This window comes from Ascaphus truei, chromosome 1, assembly GCF_040206685.1.
Source record: "Ascaphus truei isolate aAscTru1 chromosome 1, aAscTru1.hap1, whole genome shotgun sequence".
NCBI classification, from domain to species: domain Eukaryota; kingdom Metazoa; phylum Chordata; class Amphibia; order Anura; family Ascaphidae; genus Ascaphus; species Ascaphus truei.
In genome coordinates this window covers 179,995,631-180,007,856 of record NC_134483.1, presented here as the reverse complement: position 1 = coordinate 180,007,856, position 12,226 = coordinate 179,995,631, and positions in this window count along the sequence as shown.

Here is a 12,226-nt window from a genome sequence, read left to right as displayed (position 1 = left end):
TGTGCGCATAAGATGGGACCAGCTGCATTCAAGGGTATTGAAGCTCTCTTATAAGCTTTAGGAATATCATTGATGATCAGTTAGAAGAGTAGGGGCCTCAGAAAGGTCTTGCGGGACACCACAGGTCATATCCAAGGGGTCGGACATAGAGCCTGTGATGGATACATGCTGGGATATACCTAATAGGTAGAAAGGAAACCAGCTTTTAAGCATGCTTCTCTATCGCAGAACTATGGAGTTGATTGGGCAAGATGACATGATCAACATGTTCAAAAGCCTTGTGAAATCTAGGGACATAGCACTACTGAGTTGTCATCTTTCCACACCACACTTGAGTTCTTTACAAATTTGTAGCAGGGGTTACCAAGGAGGGTTTGGGGTTGAAGCCAGATTGTAACGGCTAAAAAAAAAAAAAAAAAATATATATATATATTTGGCTTGGTATGGTTTTCGCTTAATTTGGGAGCGAAACAATTTCCATGACTTCGGATAGTTTTGGGAGAAGAGATTTTGGCCTGTCATTTGAGGCAGTGGTTTTGTCCCCACTTTTGAAGCTTGGGATAACTCTGAAACTTCCAGGTCTCTGGTTATGGCCTGCAGACAGAGTAGAGGTGATTATGGAAGCTATTGGTTTAGCAATAGTAAATAAAAATTAAAAAAAATAAAAAAAAGAAAAAACACATTTTTAGCCTTGGGCCCAAGTATATTGGTTAAAGTTTTGTCAAGGTTTTAGTAAACAAGCAGAGTTTAGAGACAATTTTCAAGTCTCAAGGTTAGAGCTCAGTATGTGGTCACGGTCAGAGAAGCTATGTGCGTTCATAAGATTGTTTGGTGGCATTCAAGTTTGTTGAAGAGTATCGATCATGGAGTAGGAATGGGGGTCCAGAGTTGGGCATTGCAGTTCACAGGTGTTGGCCAAGGGGTTTGAGCCAGAGCTTGATGGATCCATGGGGGGTCCAACGGGATAGGAATGAAAGCAGGCTTCCTTATTCCAGCGCACTGGAGCTGGTTAAGCAGGATAACAGATCAACATGATTGACAGTATCAAAATCTAGGAACATTGCACAGGAGTTGGTGCAAGCCACACTGGTTTCAAGGTAAATTTTTAGCTTGGGATTTACCGGGGAGTGTCTGGGGAAAGCCAGATTGAATGGGGGCTAGAAAAATCTGTTTTGGAAAAGTGTTTGCTCACTTGAGCCAGAGTGGAATGGGTCAGGAGAATCTGTGTTGGTACAGCGATCGTTCATTTTGGGACATGGGTCCCCCACACAAAAAACAGGTGCTGGGCATGGGTCCCCCACAAAAACAGGTGTGGGACATGAGTCCCTGGGAAAAAAAAAACTTGTGTTCAGTAATACATTACACTGCTGTGTTTTATCCTGTTTTTTTTTTCCATATCTGATTACACCACCGAGTCTACGTGCCAGAGGACACCGCTTGTTGCCTTGAATCCTGATAAGACAGAGGTGCCACAGAGGTGGGTCCTCACAGTCCGATGACTACAACAACACTGCAGCTAGGTTAAACATCTGGTGTAAAGCTTGGGGGATCCTACAGTAGCTGTTAAACTCTGACCATGTGAGAAATCTTGGTGTTTGTCCTTGATTGTGATTTGACACTTAAACATCAGGTGTCATCTGTGATCAAATTCTTATTCTTTAACCTGAGGAACCAAGCCAGGATTAAGCTCTTGATTCCCGTGGAGGATTTTACTACACTTGTCCATGTCTTTGTGTCTTCACACATGGACTACTGAAATATACTTTACTTGGGGCTTCCAGAAATAGCGCTTCACTGCCTGATGCTGGTACAGAATGCTGTGGGCAGTTTGTTAACTAACCAGACCCATTGTTGTCACATGACACATGTTCTCCTTTCCCTGCACTGGCTGCCTGTAAGATGGCAAATCTGTTTTAACATTGTCTTGTTGACATTCAAAGTCCTACATAATCAGAGTCCCAACTACCTGAAAGAGCTCCTGGTTCTAGAGCCAGCTTGATGGCGGTCAGTGCTACTTTACTGAGTCCTGTGGATACAGAGGCCCTACTCTCCGTCCTACAACAATTAAACTCATTGCTAGGGGAGAGCACAGGGCCTCTGTAACTCTCTTACCTTCTCCTTCACCATCTCCTCCTGCAGGGTCCCTCATCATAACGCTGCAACATCAAATGGTGTAGCGTTGTCAAGACAATGGGACATCACATGACATCATAGTGCCATGCGCCGTCAAGTTGCTAAGACAACAGGATGCCCTGTTACACTATGTTGTCATGCCAATGTGACACCGCATTGCGTCATAACGTCACTTGATGGTGGTGGTGTGGGGGGCTGGGGGGATTAAACCCTTCATTATCTTAGTGCAGCAGTGCATAAACTAGGGGGCGCGCACCCCAGTGGGGCAGGAGATTTGTCTGGGGGGCACGGGCAGTTGCAGAGATCCCGCGCCTCCTCCCCAAGGCATTTAAATGAAATGGGATCGTGTGAGGCCTCTGCAACAGCAACAGTAACACTTACCAGGATTCAGACGCGTCTCCATGGCAACGCAGCATCAAATGATGCCGCAAGGTTATGTGATGTGACATCACGCGACTCAGGAGCGTCATTTAATGCAGCTGGCAGGTAGGAGAGGGGGCGCGAGACCGGGGCGGCCAGGCAGGGGGGCACAGCTTCAAAAGTTTGCGCTCCCCTGCCTTAGTGTTAGTAGTAATCAAGCTTTGTTTTTAGTTTATTTTTATTTTTAGCATGCAGTATTGAAGTAGGGGATCTCCAGAGCTGAACATTAATTTCAGGTCTGGGGACCCCTTGCTTCCAGAGATTCCAGTATTTGGGGCTATTTAAATATCCCGGTAACATGGGCCGGGGCACGGGAGATTTAAACTTGCAGGAGATACCGGCACCCCATACAGAGGAGGCCTGTACCTCAGGATTCTGGTGGTCCCTGTACTTTAAATTAGTGTCGTTCAGCTCCGGAGACCCCATGCTTCAATCCTATATACTAAAAACAATAATACAAAGTGTGAGTACTGCTGTAAGAGCTGTACGTGGAGACACAGAGAGAGGCTGCTTATCTCTGATCTCTCTGCACAGTTATTACAGACTGCTGCCAGCCTGGTAGGATTAATGCTGCAAGAGTCCCATTCAGAAGTAGGGACCTCCGCTGAGTTCATTCTTCTGGGAAACTCATGATTACTATACTCGTGCTTGGCCGCGATCAGGGTCACACCTAGGCCGCCTTCCACCTGCTCCAAGTGCCGCACAGAGAAATTGAATTGCCCCATATCTGTATTCAGTTTCCAGAGTAAAAACATATTAAATCAGTCAATGTAATATGCAAAGCTTTATACCAATTATTGTACATATATTTTTTTATAATACAGTAAACTATCATCTGTCCAGAAGAATAATATCAAACAAATCTGACATGTCCCGTCTGATTTATACTATGCACTGTGCTCTGATGTATGGCTAATTAATTGTCACATGCCATTGCCAGACTTTTATTAGGTTTACCCAGACAAACATTCCCATCTGAATGCCTAAGCATTTGATTTGTTCCATGCTTGACTTGTTTTGCATTTTGCACTCTGTGTTGCTTTGAAAATTTTAATTAAAATGCATTCTTAACTTTTATATTCACTTTTATGCACCTGCCTGCACCTTGTCTCTTATGCAATTGATTAGCAATACGTACTGCATTTCCTTTTGAAACAAATTTGCCTGCGTTATGTGGATCATCTATTGATTGCAGCTTTATTGGATATATCATCCTATTTATACATACTGCACCATTGAAAATGATCACCTTGGCTTATGCATTACTAAAGTGAATCAACTAGAGGGGACCATTAATATATAATGCAATCATTAAGTCAGTTGGGAAATTCAGTACAGTTATTTTGATAACAGCCAGGCACATTTTAATTATATGTAACAGAACCCAAAAGGGTTCTTTAAACTATAACATTTGAATATGTTCACCAGAACATCTTCAAATCTAGGACTGAACTCTTAGGGCTTGTCCATGCTGAGAACAAGCACGCATATGAGCGCACGGCACTAAGCTGCTTTGGTGAGCCAAATCAATTTGATTTGACCACTCGCTGGTGCGTCACGTGAGCGTTTTGCCCAATGAGGGCGAAACAGCTCTGTGACATCATAGCAGCGCCCCCTGACACACCACCCCGAGCGCAGAACTAGCTGGCCAGAAATCGCCCAGCGCCTGACGTCATGGCGCTCAAGCGCCCTCCCACCCTGGACGAGATCTTACAGTTTCAGCAGTCATTCGGGGTTATAGAAAAGTGGCTTAATGGCATATTAATTAGGAGCAATAGTAAGGATGGGAATATACTAGGCCTTAACATCTGACACCCATGGTCAATGGTGTTGCGTGTACACCCTAAACCTGGGTCCTGAAAACATTTGCTTTCCAGTTTGTTTTGAGTTACATGACAGTAATTACGTATCCAATCTGAGATTAAATCAAAATTGAATTTCATTTTTTTTATTGGATCTGTTCTTGTGAGTCCATACTGGTAGGTGCTTATCCCATAAAAGACAAATAAACAATGCAATACCGTTTTCACACGTAATCAGGGGACAGCACTCAGACAAGTCAGGTAAACCAGTTTGTATTGTGAACAAAAAAATCACACAGGTAACCAATGATACGGTTTGGGGACCTTTTTCAAGGTGGCACCAGATTAGATATACAGCCACTCAGTCTTTAATTTTATCTGTGTTCTATATCAATATATTATTATAATTAATTTAATAATATGACATGTCCTTTTCTACTGGATGTCACATATACAAAGACTATACGCTGCTAGTAATATACCAGGCTGGACCCATTGACGGATTTCAAAATCCGCTGCCCCAAGGCACTTATCTGTTACAGCCGCCTCCTTACCTGCCTCCCTCCTTCTCATTCTGAACCACTACATCAAATGATCCCCGAACGTCACCAACGTGATGTCGCACAGCGTAACATTGCCATGGTAACGTGACACCGTGACGTCACTTTGGTAATATCCGTGGTGTCATTTGATGCTGCAGTTCTGAATGAGAAGGAGGGAGGCAGGTAAGGAGGCAGCCTTATCAGCTAAATGACCTCCCATCAGGCCTGATAAACCAGAGAGCAAGGAAAAAGTATATGGGGGTGGAAATTTTTGCAGCCCCAAAGTTTTACCGCCGAAGGCCCCGGCTTAACGGCCTGATGGGAAATCCACCACTTGCTGGACCATTTCCAGTTATTCCACCAGTGTTGAGTAAAGCTGTTGTTATATCGACACCAACATCTACTCTCTGCTAGAATTTCATGCAATCATTTTTTTTAAACAATGTTATATTACAGCAGTGTTAGTTAAAGTGTCTGACACAGATGGCACATCTGCTCTATGCTAGCCACCTATACTAGCCAATAAGTGCCCGTAGGTGTAACACCATTACATTATACCAGTGTTAGGTAAAGTGTTTGAAAACAGATAGTACCATCTACTCGCTGGTAGTATTATACCAGACAATAATGTATTTCCAGTTTTAATAGTTGCGTTACACCAGTGTTGGGTATAGTCAAGTTTGTCAATTGGCATACAGAAACTAGCATGATAACAACACCATCTTCTCTCTGATATACTAGCTAATTATGTCCTGTTTTGAATACTGCCACATTACACTGGTTGGATAAATGGTTTAGCATACAGATAGCACCATCTACTCTCTGCCAGTATTACAGGCAATCATTTCAATTTTTTAACAGTTACATTATACTGGTTTTACATAAAGTATTTGGCATAATGATAGCACTATCTGCTCTCTACTAGTAAGCTAGCCAATAATTTCCAGAAGGCTTAACACCATTACATTACACCAGTGTTAGGTAAAGTGTGTGGCACACAGATGGCACCATCTACTCTCTGCTAGTAACAAAACACTAGTGAAAATGCCCATCCTTGGGCCATACGATATCAAACTACAGAGAAATATGATACAAAACGAGAAGTGATTTTTTAAAAAAAAGAAGAAAATCATTAAGCAATCCAAATTCACATTACATCAAGAAGTTGAGCCAAGAGTGCTTTAATAGTTTCCAAAAACATTTTTTATAGCATGGAATAAAAAATAAATAAATCCGGTAAAACTTCATGAGACTTCATCTTATTTCTCTGTTCATCTCAGAGTTCTTGAAGAGTTCAGGTGTAATCACAGCCTTCTGTTGCAACAGGAAGCACCATCTGCTGAAGCATTCTGTGAGCAATGTAATGTCTCTCTAGAGATAGTTTAGCATTCAATTCACAAATAAGAATGGCAGGGACGTGTAAACAAAGGAGACAAGTTAAGCAGTAAAAGATGGGCTGTGTTTTAAATATTCAATATGTTTCTTTAGAGATGCAGATCCTGTAATGCTCCTGTAATACTTTTAGAGTCTGACAGGGATTTCTTATGTATCAATTGCTTTTTTATTCCTATTTGTCAAATGAGAACTCTGCAAATTCTATTTATATCTGTCCTATATATGCTTAGTTCACATAACATAGGGGTGTAAACTTTTTCAACCACATTTCTTACTTTATAAGGATTGTCAGGTATTCTATGTTTGTGGCAATGTAAACAATACCTTGACATCATTTCTTGATGTAGCACATTAGACATTGCATATTGTAACTCACCTTTGCTTGGAGCAAAACAAAGAAGTCAGTTATATGTTGGGGTATATAGATGGTGTTCATCCTGGACAGGTATAGCAGGCTACATACAGAGAAAGATGAAATGTTGGTTTGGAGACTTTTCTGGCTTTGAAGTGCAAAAACTATGGAGATCTTTTAAATTGCATCCATAAAAGTTCTGGGCTTGAAAGAGGAACCTGTTCCAGTGATTTTGGCTTGTGTGTGCAGTCTTTGGTTTAGGTTTTGCAAAACAAATGTAGGCTCAAAAGATACTACTGCTGAAAAAAGTATTAGGGGGATATTCTAGTAGCTGCGAGATATGTCTATTCATTCAGTAAGAACTCTTTTCGATCATACTGTATATGCAGATTCTGGTATTCTGTAAGCCCTTCTCGCATGTCCAAACTGTGCGGAAAGGCTATTTTTTAAAAGTGTTTCAGTCCGACTTGGCAAATCCGAACAATATGGCAAAAAAATTGCTCACTCACAATTTTTGCCATCTCGCAGGAATTCTTGCAGCTTCGTTAACTGAAAAAGGCTAAAACGGTTCAAATTCCTCAGAGATGTTTTCTTGCCACCTCAAGGTAGACCAGATAGCCTCAACAGATGCGGAATTGCATCATTACAAGACACAGCCTATAGCAGCTCTGCTGCGCATGCACTTACTTAATTAATATGCCTAATTAACTATTCTATAGTCATTCCTGCCCTTTGACAATATTGGCCAACTCATGATGTACTTTACTGAAAACATATTTTCCACCCTCACCATCTCCCCCTCTCCATCTGTTCGCAACCTTGGAGTCACCTTTGATTCTTCCCTCCTCTTTGCCCAACACATCACCTCCATAACTGTCACCTGTCGCTACCACCTATAAAACATAAAAAATATGTCCACTCATTTCTCCCTCCTCAGCCAAACTTCTCATACAATCCCTCATCTTCACCCATCTCGACTACTGTAACTCCCTTCTCCTCGGTCTCCCTTCTACTCCTCCATACCCTATACAAATCCAAAATGCTGCAGCTCGTACACTCCTCAATCTCCCCCGCCCCAACTGCACCTCTCCTCTCCCAACTCCACTGGCTACCCATCCAACAATGTTCCCTCTTCAAATTCCTGACCCTGGCCTACAAATCTCTCCATGGTCTTGCTCTTCCTTACCTTTCAGCACTCATCAATCGCTACATTCCTTCCTGTCCTCTTCGCTCCCTGACTGCCACAACCCTCACTCCCCCCCAGCCCCCAGTGCTGCCTCTCAATTCCAATCATTTGCCTTACTTGCCCCTCTCCACTGGAACAAGCTCCCTCACCATCCAATCTGCCCCTTCCCTAACTATCTTCAGAAGGCAACTCCAACTCATCTCATTTTTATCACATTCCATGATCCTCCATTAACCTCCTTTCCAATCCCCTCCCTCACTCCACCCTCCCTCACTCCACCCTCCCCAATGCCCATGATTTTCCCTAACATCACCCCTTCCTAAAGCCTCTCCAAAACCTTCCACAGTCACCAACCTCATAGATCCAATTGACACCACTGTCCCCACTGTCAGACCCATCATCATGCCATTGACCAGATTAAATCTAGAGGCCTTACCCAAACCCTTATCCACAACCAAGCTAGCACTTATATGCTACCAACCCATAGCCTGGTCCATAATGTTCCCTCCCCTGCCCACCAACCAAACAATTTTACTAACTAATGTGCAGCACTCTGGATAAGGGCACTATATAAATGTTGTTATAAATAAATAAATAAAGAAATAAATAATGGCGAGTACTGGCATGAAGATGCCGGTGATGGTCCTGGTAAAACAAAAGTAAGACAAGCTAAGTTATGGATGTTAGAGATATTGCTCTCGACTCATTTTTGATACATTCTTCTACTGCCCTAAGCACAACTGATTGCATTTCATGCCTTATTCTTTAGTTCCTGCCAGGGTTCATGTTCCTTAAAAAAGAAAGTACGTTTTTCAGAAAATCCATATCTGAATCGTTTGTGCCCTGAAACACATTTGTTATCACCTGTAGCTTCTGGTTTTCCAGGGCCAACATCGCCCTGTTGTAATCATTTAGTACTTTTTTTTCTTTTTGTGTGGTGGTTCAGTGCTGATAACTGTTACACAAACTGAATCCTCCAACTCTAGTAATGCTGTTGTGTCAAAGGTGGCCTGCAAACACTGGGCAACCTCCACTAAAGTTTCAGCAAGCCCTTGAGAGGGAGCTGAGGGAGTTAATGATGAGGCTTTATAATTTTAGGTAGCTGATCATGTTGATGGGCGATAAAGATTACAATTAGCCACTGCAGGTGTCATCTGCTCCCTCAGGAAGAGCATACTAGAAAAAGGGGCCATGTTGATGGACGATCCTGCGTGCTGGATCTGGCAACGCCTGCAAGCCCAGGCCTTAATTTCTTTAATTAACGTCGGAAAGAATCCCTCAAATTTTTCCATTTGGACTTGGCAGAGTCACCTAACAATAAAAATAATTGTAACTGTAGACGAAGAGTAATTGTATATCCTTACTAATGTATTCCACTCAGTTTACATGCTGCTTTGCACTTTGGTTTTACATTATGTTATATGTCTGTTTTGTTACCTATCAAAAGTTTACAGTTTGCATTGTTGGTTGCACTTGTTAATAAAAAATTGTTCTTGTCACTATACTGTACGTCTACGTCTATGTTGAATCTTCTTAACAATCAGCTGATGTGGAGTATATAATAAATCTACTGTATCTCAAAATTAGACAATAATGTAATTGTACTAAAAGTATATAAAAGACGACAAAATAAATTGAAATATAAACCGTTTATTAAATTATAACATTATAAACATAATCAATAAAGTAAGTTTATTACAATACCCTGCATACATCGCCTGTATGATCCCATAGGAAACTGGATTCATTCACTTGGATTGTAAGCTCTCTGGGGCAGGGATTTCCTTTCCTATCCCACAGATATACCCGTATAGATATCAGAAAATTATCAAATAGCATACTGTACATTTCACAACAATATATTGATACACAGCAGTATTCGAAGAAAATAATTTGGGTTTGCGAATGAATAAATTACACAAAGCTTAAGGGAATTGGGGAAGGGGAAGGAGAGAAATATCCTTTGGATAGGGGCACTCCTAAAAATTCCCAAATTATAACTCGTTGTCTAACAATATGTGTCCCAGCTACAGTATCACTTTGTACAGTTAACCAGTATTCCTAAGGACTAACAATGATGAGACCAGTTAATGGTGGGTACGGTTTTGGAGGACACCAATATCTGGATGTATAGGATATTAGTGAGATCACATATAGACAAAATACAAATAAAATTATTTTAATACATCAAATAATTATTCCACTCAAACTATTTAAATGCGAGGGTGATGATTGGATGTAACACGGCTAATACAAACACTAATAACAGTACATGAAATCCTCGATCCAAATTTAACTGGCTAAATGCCGATCGGGGTAATGTCTAACACTCAAACCACTGCCAGAAAAGAGAGACCTTAATATACTTCTTGCTTTAACCTATAGCTGCCTAATGCTGATAGGTGCTGATAATTGATGAACCTATCTATGGCTAGGTAATACAGAAAGTATATCACAAAACTATTCCTGAGTAACAAACATCTACTGTATATGTCTCTTGAAATAGTAGACAATAGTTGCAAAAGAGTGTCCTTTAGAATGATGATGCATTCCTACTCTCTAAACTCAGATCAATAAAGTGGCAGAACTGGCAAAGGTGTGAAACAGCCAGTCTGTGCCTGTTGCAAATACTAAGCATAAGGCACGAATACAAGCTTAATGATATCAGAAAGAGGTCGTTTGTCTCTATTGATATACTGTGCCCACTATAAACAATATAAACAATGCTGGCCTCGTATTTGTATTTAAAGAGATTCTGCTAGATATTTATTTGCTTCCAACTTAGTTTAAGAATGACCAAAGATTATTCTGTCTTTTGAGGGGTATGAATCAGACTTCCTGTGTTTGTTATTGCGCACACAGAGGATTCTGATTGCCCCTAGCAAATGTTCTCCATACAGTTGTATGTTACATAGTGAGTCTTGTAGGATCATTTTTGACTCTAAAATGGTTTGCATACAATCTCAAGATAGTCAGTCTCCCAGAGCTATGCATCACCATGACAGTACATACAGTAGTATAGTACAGACAATAGAGTCTAATTGCCCCAGGTTAGATCCTCATACTGTATAAAGTTTACTTCCTCTATAGACAGTTGTGAATACATATGTCATTGGTAAATAGCATTGCGAGCAAACTTTGCAGTAATAGTCAGCATCGTGTGATAAGATGAGTGAGGGTATGAATAAAAAAACGCATGTACATAGATGGTACATAGCGTATGATTCTGATTCCCCCACTTATAGATATTAAAGCTTGCAAAAGTCACGAGTCTCCAATAGTGCTAAAAACAAGTAAACAGTGAGGCAGTGAGTGTAGTGAGTGCGGTGTGCCAGGTTTGGATCACGCATTCAAGCGCTGTGTGAATCACTCCTCATGCTCCTACCCTATAACAGTTATGCCTGACAGCTGTTTTGCCTAACAGAGGCTTCTTCTTTACTTTCTTTATTTATTTGACTTTATTCACTATACATAAATCACACAACTAGTTACTAAGGTACAACACCATGTCTATGTCAAATAGCTGAATCAGTTTATTAGGAGGGAGAAAGAGGTGAGGAGGGGGGAGATGGAGGTGAGGGGGGAGAAGATAGAGAGGAGAGGTGGGGGGAGAAGAGAAAGAGGTGAGGAGGGAGAGAGAAGTGATGAGGGGGAAGAGAGAGAGGAGAGTAGGGAGAGAGTGGTGGGGGAGGGGGGAGGTGGGGGTTGGAGAGAGGTGAAGAGGGGAAGAGAGAGATGAGGGTAGAAAAGTGGTGAGAAGTGGGGGGAAGGGGTGGAGTGGAGGGGGAGAAGAGGGGTATAGGTGGATGGAGGGGAGATGATGGCTACCATAATCTGGGGGGAGAAAGACAGGGAGGGGGGATGAAGAGAGACTAGGAGGGGGATGGAGCGAGAATTGGAGTGGGTGAGGGAGAGAGAGACAGGGAGGGAAGGGGAGAGAGATGGGGAGTGGGTGGGAGAGAGATGGGAGGGGATAGAAAGAGATGGGAGAGTGAGGGAAAGAGACGGGAGGGGGAGGAAGAGATATGGGAGGGGATAGAGAGAGATGGGAGGGGGAGGGAGAGAGACAGGAGGAGAGAGATAGAGACAAGATGGGATGGAGAGATAGGGGAGAAATTGGTAGGGGGGTGGTAGAGATGGGGGGATAGATGTGTAGGGGAATGGGAGAGATGGGGAGGAGAGGTGTGTAGGGGAATGGGAGAGATGGGGAGGAGAGATGGGGGAGAAAAGTGGGGGGACAGTGATATTAACTACAACTAAATAAAATATATACATATAAATATATATATATATATAAATAAACTAAATATATGAGTATATTAGCTAGTATTAAAATATATAAAAAAAATATCCATTTACTGTTATAGATGTCTTTACATATAATTACACAGCACAA